General features: G+C 44.0%; 1 protein-coding gene across 1 annotated transcript in view; it reads right to left on the bottom strand.

The window, feature by feature from the left end:
• The window catches only part of TPH2 (tryptophan hydroxylase 2), a gene marked incomplete at its 5' end in the record, with an annotated part of 88,930 nt that overhangs the window by 40,521 nt on the left and 35,614 nt on the right, over positions 1 to 12,795 (bottom strand). The window lies entirely within an intron of this gene.

Genomic DNA, 12,795 nt, shown 5'->3' with positions numbered 1-12,795 from the left:
CACTTGACTCAGTTAGCGATCAGTTAAAGGTGTTTGATTCAGCATACTTCTATGCTGAGAGTGGACCCTGCAGACGCACTCCTGTGATCAGTTTTTTAAAGGTCATGCAGTCTGCACCAATGTTGGAATTGAGAGGCCCACCATGGATAAATCTGAGTACCCCCACTGTAGCTTATGATGTAAGTACGAAAACACTCCTACTGAACCAGGCAGAAAATATGACAACAATAATTTCAAAATTAGACCAGATGTCAAACTCCAGGGAAATACTAAAGATGGTGAGTATTATCTCATGGTATGAATAAATAAATTAAACAGTAGCTAAAAGAACAACTATTGTGGCCAACAGGTATTGAATGCTTCCGATGGGCCAGGCACAGTGCTGGGTGCTTCCCAGTGTGAGAATGGGACAGGTCATGGTTACAGTGGTGGATTCTTGTTGCAAAACTGGGTTTACTCTTGAGCTTGTTAAATACTTGAAGAAGACAATCTTCTACCTGCCTAAGTACCAATGGAGTCCAAAGGCTTATAGGTAGAAGGGAAAGTGAAAAGTTGGCAGTTAAAAAAGGAAAGAAGAAGGAAAATACGAGAGATCCAAAGACTTGGAGTCAATTCTTTGTGGTAGAAAAGGAGCTATCACCTGAAATTTAAGTTAAGGTGTAATTATCAGAAACCTATAGCCCACAGCCAACTTAAGAACCTTTAATAGCATTACAAGGTAATCCAACCATACACAGAAGAGAAAGTATAAATTTGAAAGAAAAAAATCATACAACACAGCAGAATAAGTTATACTGTTTCATTAAGAATGAAAGCCTGAAGCAAGAATTCTAACAGAATTACTAATGGAATGCTCGGGATGCCTTTGCCCTGTTCTAAGTAGAAATGATTGCGCTACTTTGTACCTTCTTCTCCGCTCTGTCTCCACGTAGAGACCCTAAGAAGGAACTGCTGTTCAGATCTCTGAGCAAGTAGAGATGCAGTTCCTACAGGAACCCCACTTCTCACTGAATCAAGGCTCAAGCACCTATATTTCAAGACCATAAATAACGTTATTATTGTTTATGACTTTGGTGGAACATTCTCAGAAATAAACACTGGGTTGTTCTCATCCCAGTGTCTTTGGCTAAGACACGTGGTATAGACAAAGGAAACTGAAGTCCCTGGAAACTCTTCAGACAACAAAGAAAGATGTTTAATGTTGCTAATTAAAGCAATTAATTAACTTTGAAAAGTTGACATTTTTTTTAGTTTCTTTGAGACCAAAGGACTTGGAAGCTGGGGTGACTAGCTTTCAGGGGCTGAAAGCGATTCCAGACTGTTGGGAATCTGCAGGAGAAGCCTGAGCCTCCTCTTCAAACTTTGTATCAATTAATTTCCGTGGGACTGAAGTCATGCTGTCTCACACCGCTTCACAAAGTGCAACAGCTATTATGTCCTGTCTGTAAAGTAGTTCACGATCCCTATGCTGGTGTTTCATCCACAGCTGGAACCCTGAATATCTAATTATGAACAGGTTTCCGATGTGAGTCCACAACTACTGCCTTGTCTCACCAGATCTCTCTTAAAAGATTCAATTATTTGGCCATAATTGCACCTGTCAGCACACGCTGCCTCCAATCTCCATCCACAACGGCAAACTTTTCTCTTTTTAACTCACATCCCTTTGATGCATTTTCGCCTGAATAATGCTTCTCAGAGCCCTTTTCACAGAAGCACTGTGTTCACTGGAAATGTAGGACCTTTCAAAACTGTTAACACTGTAAAACATCATGTCTCCTTTTGAAAAAAAAAAATAGAAAGAAAGAAAAAGAAAAGCTAGAGCTGATATCAGACACTAAACTTTTTGCTGCTCTAAATTGGAATCTTCTCTGATAAGCCCTGTTAGGAGGATTCTAAAGCTTACAAAGGGACCTGGGCAAAATGCCTCCAGGGAATTCTTAAATCATTCTAAGGAAGCTGCAATCACTTTGCTGCTGGGAAAAGAAGGGTCCTAGTTGTTAAGTTCAAATTCAAAATGGGTCTGGCATTCTTCTCCTCTTATCAGTTTTCAAAGCTGACTCATCCGCGTTGAACAACTTTTTATTTTTGCTGTAAATTAAAGCTTTTAAGAAGCAGTGAGTGGGCATGCAGCCTTTGCTTCCCATCCCAAATCAGCACATCTGTCTTTGAAACCCTATTGCTATAGGTTTTGTTTGTTCTAAATAACAGGGAAGCCAACACTTTAGCTAAATCATGAAGAGAGGAAAAGGAAGATGGGGTTGGGGGATGGGGGGGTGGAGGTTGCACTGATGAAAAGAAGCTGGAGGAGGACCTGGAAGCCAAAATAGGGTATTTTTTCAGCTTTCACGCAACCTTTCGTGGGCAAGTGCGAGTAATCTGGGATAACACGCTGGGACGCATTGAAAAGGGGGTGACTTGGTTTGTTTTCACTTCACTGAGGAGATAATAACGGGAACTAATTTGGTACTGAGGCAATTGTTTTCAGTGCTTGTTTTAGAGCCATATACAGAGTTTCTTTAGATTTAAAATAGCATACTGTAAAATCTGGCCCATAAGATAAGGTTTTAGGCAGTTCTGAGGGTCACTCCGCCTTGTGTCCCTGTCAGGTTATAGATAAATACATATGTGGCCCTCTTTTTATGAAGCCAAGCACCTGGATATTGCCCTGGTGGAAATCTTCTTTCTTTTTTCCCCCTAGGAATCATAAGGAAGGCCATCAATGCTACTCTTCTTCAGTACAACTCTATTAAGACTAGCAGAAGATATTACACTTATTTTTTTTTGGAATTTAGTTCAAGAAGCATTTTTGTGTACCTGTTACATACCAAGTGCTATGTTAGGAACTGAGACTTAAAAGTAAATAAGACATAATCCTAGAATAACCCTTAGCAAAAGTTACCTCATGGTTCCATAAAAGAGCAAACAGCAAGTACTAACTTTCCTGATCTAGTGAAAGAAATAGTTTCCAGTTCTTACAAGTACCACAAAAGGGCTTCAAGGGAAACTGTCCATAGGTCTCCAGTTCCCCTTCATCTCAGATATTTCTTATCTCTTGAATAAATAAGAGATTTTTTAACTCTTTCCCCGTGTGCTCCCCCTCCCCAAATTTTCACTAGATATTAAGGAGGTAATATCACATAAGGGTTATAAGAACTGTATATAGTCAGGAGTCAGCCCTAAGTCCATGTTGCACATTCCTGTGTAGGCAAGTTACTTCGCGCAGTGACGTGCAATAGGGCTTCCTGCAATGATGGAAATATTCTGTATCTGCACCGTCCAGTATGGTAAGCCACTTGGTTCAGGTGATTATTGAACATCTTAAATGTGACCAGCACTACTCAGGAACTAAATTTATGGTTTTATTTCATTTTACTTAATACATTTAAATAGTCACATCTCTACCATATTGGACAGCACGGATGTATTGTTTTTTCGTCTGTAAACTGGAGATTATAAGGGTCCTTATCTCATGGAGTTCTTAAACAGTATCGTAAGGTAATGCATTAGAAACATAAATTCCCAACAAGTTAGGTATTATCACACATTAAATTATACTTACACCTAAGTCTATTGTACTTCAGTAGGTTTTGCCCTTTTGGAAGATATTTTATCACTTCAATAAGCAGCAGTAAGTTTCTCCAGGACACAGGTCATGCCATGTTCATCTCTGGGTTCCTGGTGCCTAGGAAAGCCTGGCATGTAACAGATGTTCAGTAACTGCTTTCTGAACTCAACAGAATCAAACAGAGATGGTGGGGTTCTACTGTACCATACAGAGGTGAATCTAAAGGAATCCCAAGCATAGTTTTCCTAATTGCCAGTGTAGCATAAGGGCTTGGACTAGATCTTGGTTTTGGTATTTTCTAGTTGTGTGTCCATAGGGAAATGACCTGACTTCACTGATCTTTGGAATTGCCATCTGTAAAATGGGGACAATCCTGCCTACCTCGTAGCCATGAGTGGAATGACGTCAGCCGAACATGTGGGAAATGTCAGAAAGGACATTTTTCCTTCTCTCCTGTGGTGGCTTCTCTGCCTGTCAATAGATATAATTCTCGACATGGTGGTGAAGAGGTACAGCCAGTGGTTACCTCTTCCTTGCCTAAAATTCAGTCACTTTGAATTTCTTCTGAACTTGCAATTTTAAAAAGCAAATATTCCTAAAATAATTTTTTTCCCAGGTCACCTCCGTCTTCCACACCTGAAAGTACCTAAGTGAGCTTCTCCCTGAGGACATGGCACTGAGGGACTATGAACTGTGACTCAGGTGTGGATGCTTACGAGTGCTAATTTTGGGTTACAGGCACCACACAAGGAAGGCAAACCTTGCCGAGGGTGGAGCGGTGGGGAAAAAAAGGGATCCTGCTTTGAGTCTGCTAAAATATATACATACACAAGCTGAAAGCTGTATCCCAAGTCACTACCATTAACAGCCTAAGAGAACAACAGGGCTCTAGCAGGCACTTAGGTACAAATTTGGTTTCAAAATGCACAGGTTTTAAATAATGTATAGGGTTGTGTGCGGGGGGGGGGGGGGGTGGTTTTTATAGAATGTCTATTGTTAGAGTGCTCGGAGCTTTGGAGACAAAAGGCTCCCATAAAAAGTCCTAGGGGTTATTTCTGCTTTGAGGCACCTCACAAAACTAGACACAGTATTATGATTGAAAACTTGGGAGTCCAGGTCTAGGAACGTGGGCCTTGTAACTAAGGATGCTCTGGAATGTTACAAGGCACCTCAGCCTCCACGTGAATTTAAGAGGTGGAAAGGAAGAGTAAACCTATTTGGTATTTATATAAAGCCTTTTTCTCTGCAAAGATCAAAGCATTATTTCATCAGCCCTCACACAGGGAGGTTAAGTGGCTTACCAACAGTCTCACTGAGAGCTGATAGTGGGGCCTGGAGTTTGGGCATGTGGTCCATAGGGCCTTCTGCCTGAGGATGCAGACAGAAGGATGCATCACTGCTCTGTAGCGAGGCACTTTCCCCTTCTTTTTCCCAGTGAAATAAAAGATGCCTCCTCTAGGGCTTCCCTGGTGGTGCAGTGGTTGGAGGTCCGCCTGCCGGTGCAGGGGACGCGGGTTCGTGCCCCGGTCTGGGGGGATCCCACATGCCGCAGAGCGACTAGGCCCGTGGGCCATGGCTGCTGAGCCTACGCGTCCGGAGCCTGCGCTCCGGAGCCTGTGCTCCGCAACGGGAGGGGCCGTGGCCGGTGAGGGGCCCACGAAAAACAAAAACAAACAAACAAACAAAAAGATGCCTCCTCTTGATAAAGGGGCAGACTAATGGTGGCCCTGTGAAGATCAAAGGAGAGAGTGGGCTTCTAACAAAGGCTGGTAGTTGGACCGAACGCTGGATGGGACAGCACAGCACTAGACCATCCAATAAGCACATCCAGTACTTAGGGTGGTGGCAAAGCAGGGCCACCAAATTCAAGAAAGAAAGTGTCACTCTCAACTATCTTACATAAGATTTATAATTGGAAAAGCAAGAAAGAAGCTATTCAACTTCAGCACATATACAAGTTTGAGTTTTCCTCTATAGTGTTACTTTTGAATATAGAAGAGTGGTTAACCCAAAAGATGCTGGCACTGCTCCCTGAGTTCAAATCCCGACTCCCCTATTTACCAGCTGTGAGACCTTGAGCAAGTTAGTTAAACGTTCTGTGTCTCAATTCCCTCATCCATAAATTCAGAATAATAACAGTAACTCACAAGCCAGAGGGTTGTTGCGATTATTGAGTTCATCCACATACAACACTTAAAATAGCGCCTGCACATATTGATATATACATGCTGGCTATCAGTAGTAAAAAATATATTCTTATTGCTTCTGCTGCTGTTGTTGTTGTTGAACTTATCTATGCTGGAGAATGGAAGGGGTGAAAATATTCTCGGCTTAGGGCCTCTAACGTCTTAACTGACCCTGGGTGTAGCCCAAACCAAGTTTCTCCCGAGGGAGACGATGGCTGCTAAGCTTGGAGTGTGAGCTCCAGGTTAAAACTCAGGAAAGGGAGGCCAGGTGGGATCAGCTTCCTGAGAACATGCCATTTTCTAAGAATCGCTGGTACGATGCTGCTCTGCTCTCCTGAACAGCAAAATGATGATAGAACCGTGGAGGAAGCCAGCTGGCTGGGCAGGAAGCTCGGCGCTGTGCTTGGCAGGGATGAGGGTGATCTGTGGGAAAGAGCAAGTTTAAGCTAAACCAGAGCTCATACGAATGAAGGTGAAACTCTATAAAGCTCTGGCTTATCTTCCTGGCTCTTCAGTAAGACCTTGCCCAGATGTGACTTTAGCAAGGCCCAATATTAAAAACACCCATCACGGTCAGGGCTTAAATCAGACAAGTTCACAGACCCAGAATCCCTCAGACGGCAGCAAGGAGGGAAAGTCGCAAAAGGAAAGGTCCTATCTTCCCTCTCATGACAGACCTAGTGAAAGGCATCTCTTCGATCAAGAGAGGGGCAGTCAATGTTTCTTATAAATTTGAAAGCCTGTGTCTTCACCTGCTGGTATTGTTATTTAACAGATAATGTCAGGATTAATGACTGAGTCACAGGAAAAGGAAATGAATGACATCTGCCAGTTTTAGAGCGGGTTCTGTTCTAATAAGCAAGGGCTAAGCATCAAATTCACTTGCTTAGCTTAGAAATAGATGAAAACTAAATTTAGAAATAATTCACTTTTATTTTTCTTGTAAAAGTGGAACACAGCAGCAATGATAAGAAAAATCACCTGACTGTAAAACCTTTTTTAAACTTTAAAACAGTTATAGTTAAAAATAACATTAATTGCCCCTAAAGTGTCCAACTATGACAAGAAAGATTTTCCTTAACGCAGATGCATTTAGTTGCATTATGGCAGTAAACACTGCAGTATGAGTTAACGGTGACATGACTTTTTTCCTAGTGGTGAAAGTTTGCTCTCTGATTTGAAAGGTGACACAGCGGGAAAGAGCAGAAGAAGACAGATCTGCATCAGTCTGTACTGAGTCATCAATCATCCCAATGCTGCCCTGAATCCGAAACTCCCCGACTGAATAAGCTTATGCTATGCCGTGCAAAGGATATTTCTGTTACTAGTGTATTAAGCACAATATCTGAAAAACAAAACAGAAAGCATATTTTTTAATGTTTTCATTAAAACATTTTTTAAAGGGATTTCTGGTGCAAAACGGCACTATTACTTTGGCGATAGCTCTACTGGAAAGACAGATATTGTACTGGCTTGACCTCCAAGAACTGATGTTGAAGAACGTATGTTTATATTGAAAATGCCTCGTTGCTTCTCCCTGAGCAGAGGACAAGGGGTGAGAGGGTTGTGCTATGGATGTGTGTTTCAACACTGCTCTGGGCAATGTTTTATGTTCCAAAGGTACAGAACCTTGAGGCATCTGGCCACCTCTGGTCTTCATCCAGAAATCTAGATGGGATGGGTGGGTTTGGCCTATACTGGAGAGAGCAAGACTGGATTATAATACCTTAGAAAATAGGACCTTCTTGCCTTACCCGCCTTCATTTCCAAGACCTCTGTCAGTCCACACAGCTTCTGAAGAAAAGCATGAGATTTGGCCCCAGGAAAATATGGTTTGATTAAACCGTATTTCTTATTAAAGAGCTCTGCATTTCTAAGATACCACTGGCCGTCAGGACTACAGATAAAATTGAAAGTCATATACACAAGTACATGTGCACATGCAAATTCAGTGAGCAAGTATTTAACATCCACCTTGCACAAAACACATTCAAGAAGTCTGTTGAAGCTGTGAAGAATAGAGACCACAGATCCCCTAGAAGGAAGTGTCCGGGGAGGAAAAGCCAAACGAACTAAAGAGGAACTGGGGGTGGGCGGGTAGGATGCATATGACAGCTGAAAATCCAAAGCGCCCTCTGAACACCAGAAGGCTGACATCAGAGACGAGACCAGGCCAGACAAGACCAAGGAGTGAGGGAAAGATACCTCCCTCCAACTCTCTTCTCCCTGCAGTGTGCCCAAGACCAGTTTAGGAAACACACTGGATCTCCACCGCCCCTCTCCAGCAAGCATCTTCTAGAGGCAAATCCAGAGATGCTCCTACCACTGTTCTGGTGCACTGTCCTCCCCCTCACTTCAGACATGCACAGCACACCCACACACAGGACAGTCCTGCAGGGACCTGCACCACTGCTTGCCAATTTCAGAGCGTATCTTCTTGATGTCACATTTAAGAAGTTCAAATATAACTCAGAACACATCACAGACTGACACTGTTTTTTAAGAGAGGGCAATGAGCTTTGCTACCGTTAAGGTGAGACTATACTCAGGGTTTGTTACCCGAAGGGGGAAAATGTCTTCTTAGCACCATGTGAAGTGCAGTTGGGTCTCTCTCTTTTTCCGCCCCTGCCCCTGCCTCTCTCTCTCTCTCTCTCTCTCATTTTCATAAGGGGGAGGTGGGGACAAGCTTCACACTTCCTTTCCCTCCTCTCCTTCAGCTTCACAGTGAACAACCACTTTTTTCTTTTGAAATAATCTTCATTCCCAAAGCAAAACAGATGAGCAAAACAGGTTGCCCCTCCTGGGTGTGATTTATTCTGGTCCAAGTGACCTATCCTCACAGCCTCAACTGGTGTCTAAAATCCCACCATTAATGGTTCATGACTTTGCCTGAAGACACTGAATATATAAAAATGCCTCATTGATGGAGGGGTTTCCAGCAGCAGTTCTTGAAATCAAAGCAGAGCTGCAGGAAGCAGTGGAGGGGCTGCAGCCCTGCAGAGGGAGGTGCTACCACCACACAGGGTGCAGCCGGGACTTCCCCTGTTCCCTTCACTCCACAGATCTCAGACTGAGCCTGGGACTCTGTGCATGTCTCAAAACCTGGCACCTTCTGGTGGCAGTGGCATTCACGGCTTCAGCCCACTGTGGACTCAGTTTTTACTTTATATGCCAGGTTCGGGCATCCACTCCAACCTCAGTCTGGATCTTCTTGTTCCCGTATTGCCTTTGCCAGCTGGCCTTGAGTTAATCACAGTCTGATGAAGGAGACTGACACATGAACAAATAATTACCATGCAGTGTTGTAAGTGTTAAAATACAAGTAAGGAAAAGTACTACAGGAATATCTAGCTCTGCCTGGGAAAGTCTTCACAGAAAAGGTTGCTACTGAGCTGTAATCCTGAGAATTAAAATGATTTCACAAGAGTCATTCCAGGCCAAATGAACCACCTGCGCTGGCTCATGCCTGTGCAAAGGCATGAACCAACAGGCTCATGGGGATGGTGAGAAGTCCAGTATGGCTGGAGCATAAGGTTTTGGAGGGGGTAGAAAGAGAGACAGAAGATGTGATTTGATGATATCAAACATTTTTGACTTTTTCCTTGTATGTAACAGGGAACCAACAGAGGTCAAAGCAGGGAAGGCTGCAGTCAGATTGGTGTTTAGAAAGGAAACAAAGTCTACAGAGTGCTTCTAAGAGAAAAATAATTGTCAGAACAACAATGACCTGCCAAATTGCTTCTTCTCAAACAGTGGTCCTCACTGGGGAAGATGTGTCCCCCTGGGGACATCTGGCAGTTTCTGGAGACATCTTTGGTTGTCACACCTGGCACGGGTGGGAGTGTACTCTTGACGTCTAGCAGGTAGAGGCCAGGGATGCTGCTAAACATCCTACCACAACAAAGCACTATTTGGCTCAAAATATCAACAGTGCCAAGGTTGAGAAACCCTGTTCTGAAAGATAAAGTGGCCAGAGGGTGCAATATGACACAGACCACAATGGACTTCCCAGAGAAGCAAAGAGGAGAGCAGGAGATTGGGGGGATGGCTTCTCAAATTTTTGTCCTGCCACTATTTGCATGCCAGGTGATGCTCGCACACCCATGTAACTTAGAGCTCTGTCTCTTTCCCTGTCATTCCACTGAGTGAGAGGGATGCTCTTATTGGAATAACCTTGAATTTGACCCAATTGATTTTTTTTTAAAGAAATCATTTGTAAACTTCAATACTCGATTAGTGACAAAGTCGCTTGCGATCACAGCTGATCAAAATAAGTAGCTATGCGACAACAGTGTGCAGAACCCCTGCCTCAGGCAGTGCTCCAAGGGAGAAAGAGCCTCACTTCTAGCAGAATCAGTGACCTTTCAATCCAGGTAGAAACACATGGAAAAGCAACTCTTCCCACCAAGAAAATCAGGAGTCACTGATTCTCCAGGACTTTCTCTACTGTCCTCCAGGCCAGAACCTCCCCAGGGAAGCGACCCAATCTACCACTGCTTTTTAAATTCAAGCCCCAGTACCTGACCAGTTTTAAAATGTAAAATGGTAAAAACAACCTATGTTTAACACCCCATACGTGTTGAGAGCTAGGCTATCAAAATACATTCTTCCCAGACTGAACAGGAAAATAACAAAATTCTTTTTTCGGATGATGTATTTTCGCTGCTTTCACTCCCATTTCTAGCTGCCTCTTCAGGGCCCGCCTCTGTCTCATTAGTGCTGCCTCAACTACAACAGTTCAGCAATTAGAAGCAGTTACTTGGAAGCAGCGTACAAGCACCAAACACAGGAGCCAAGCTGAACTCCACAAATTGGAGAAGCTGCCCTCTTGGCTCTCAGCAGAGGAAGTGGGACTGCATTTCAAAGACAATGCCTGCGAAAGTGCTTGGGCAGGAAACAGCACTCCCGATCTAGTGTTTCATAGATTCAAACTACAGCATGTGGCTGGGAAGAGGCTTGGGACTTTGTTATACATACGGATTAAAGGGACCTTTACAGAGAATTGTGTTTGCACAGTGTATATCTGGAAGGACGCAGTGGAAACCGGTAGCGGTGGTTGCCCCTGGGGAGGATGCAACAGGTGTCAAGGGAGCAGAGGAGGGAAAAAAGTCACTGTTCAGACTGTGCCCTTTCGTAAGCTTTGAATGCTAAATCACGTGCACGTGTTACCTACTCATAAAATCATAACAATAATTTAAGAATCAAATGAATGATATAAAACCCACAAAAAGGAGCCTGCCAAAACAACCCCAAGGTAGTGAATCCCGAGTTTCCACGTTCTGACTTAGCTTCCTCTTGCCTGTGTGGTCAGAGGAGTCATGGAAGAAGAAAACACTCAGATCGATAGCAGGAGCTCTAATTCACTTCTGAACTCTCAGCCCTTATTTCCAACTGCCAGGGGCTTCTCCAACTGGAGGTCCCACCCATGGGCCCCTCAAAGACAGGATGCTCCAAACCCAAATCCTCCTCTTTGCTCCCTCTTTTATTCCCTCTTGCCTCCAAGCCTAATCCCCCTCCAATATTTTAGAAAAAAACTACCCATTCAGCTTCCCAATCTATTGATAAAAACCTTAGCATTGGGCTTCCCTGGTGGCGCAGTGGTTGAGAGTCCGCCTGCCGATGCAGGGGACACGGGTTCATGCCCCGGTCCAAGAAGATCCCACGTGCCGCGGAGCGGCTGGGCGGACTGATGCGCTAACCCTGCGCGTCCGGAGCCTGTGCTCCGCAACGGGAGAGGCCCCAACAGCGAGAGGCCTGCGTACCGCAAAAAAAAAAACAAAAAACAAAAAACAAACCTTAGCATTGCCTTAGGGACCCTCTCATCTCCTGGCCCTCATTATAGTCACCAAATACTGTTAATTCCATCTTGATGATCTTTCTCAGAGGTGACCTCTCGTCCTATCCCACTGATGGCTTTATAAACTGTATTCCTTCACTGGAATGGGAGCTCCTGCTGGTTTTCCAGCTAGTTCATTCTCCATACTTCCAAGTCCCCACCCTCATCATCCTTCTCAAAGACGATTATCTGATCATGCTTAGGAGCCTTGGACAGCTCCCTGCTGCCTACAGAATTAAGCCCAAAGGTCCTGTTTTGACAAATGACTGCTTACATTGTGGACAGAAGAGTCATTTCATCCCTAACACATACCTACGTTCTGGCCCCTCTAAAGTAAAAAGCCTTGTTCATTTATGCCTCTTTTGTGCCTCCACATCTTTGTGCTGGTTGTTTTCCTTGACTTGAAAGCTTTCCCCTCCCTCCCCACTCGGCTTTATCCAAAAAAGAAATTCCTACCCACCCTTCTAGACCCCCACTAATTTTTCACTTTCTCTGAAATGCCTTTCGGGACTGTTCCCTCCCCTTTGCTCCTCTGATACTCTGCACACACACACACCCTTACAGGCCTAAACACATTCTTTCATAATTATTTATGTTTCTATCTCCCCTGCCAGAATGCGAGAGGCTTTAAGAAAACAGCTGCTACATTTTATTCATCTTTGAATCCGCTGTACCTCCGTGCTAGCACTGCACATAAATGTTTGCTGAATGAATTGGTTGAAAGTACTTTGGTAAAAATGTAACACATTATTCCCCCAATTTTATAGACCTCTGTGGCTAAAATCTCATCTCTTTGCCCTCTCTCTCTGCATACATTTTGGCAGCTACCACGGGTCTCAGGAGGGCCAGTTATTCAAAGGCAACTAACAAAGTGTCTGCTATTTGTAAACCCTCTGGGCTAGATTTAGAGATTGCCTTTCTTAGCTCTGACAGCTCTCCTTTGAGCATTCATCCACTCTAAGAAGCATTTCTCTCCCAATGTCTGGAGTCCTATAAGTAACCTTTGTTTACCCTGAAAACACTTTCAGGGATGCTGAAAGGAGCTAAAAAAAGAAAAGAACCATGTAGTGACCCTGCCGGGTACCCAGCTGGTCAGTGAGCCTCTGTCCCCTAGGAAGAGGAGGGGGCTTCGGAGACTCAGCTCTAATCCCCGCCCACTACTGTCACCATCAGCTACTTTACTGCTCTCTGCTCCCCAGTGAAGA

Source organism: Grampus griseus (genome assembly GCF_964374135.1).
Source record: "Grampus griseus genome assembly, chromosome: 11".
Lineage (NCBI taxonomy): Eukaryota > Metazoa > Chordata > Mammalia > Artiodactyla > Delphinidae > Grampus > Grampus griseus.
Note: the sequence above shows the minus strand (reverse complement) of the source record. Positions and strands in the feature narration are given on the sequence as shown.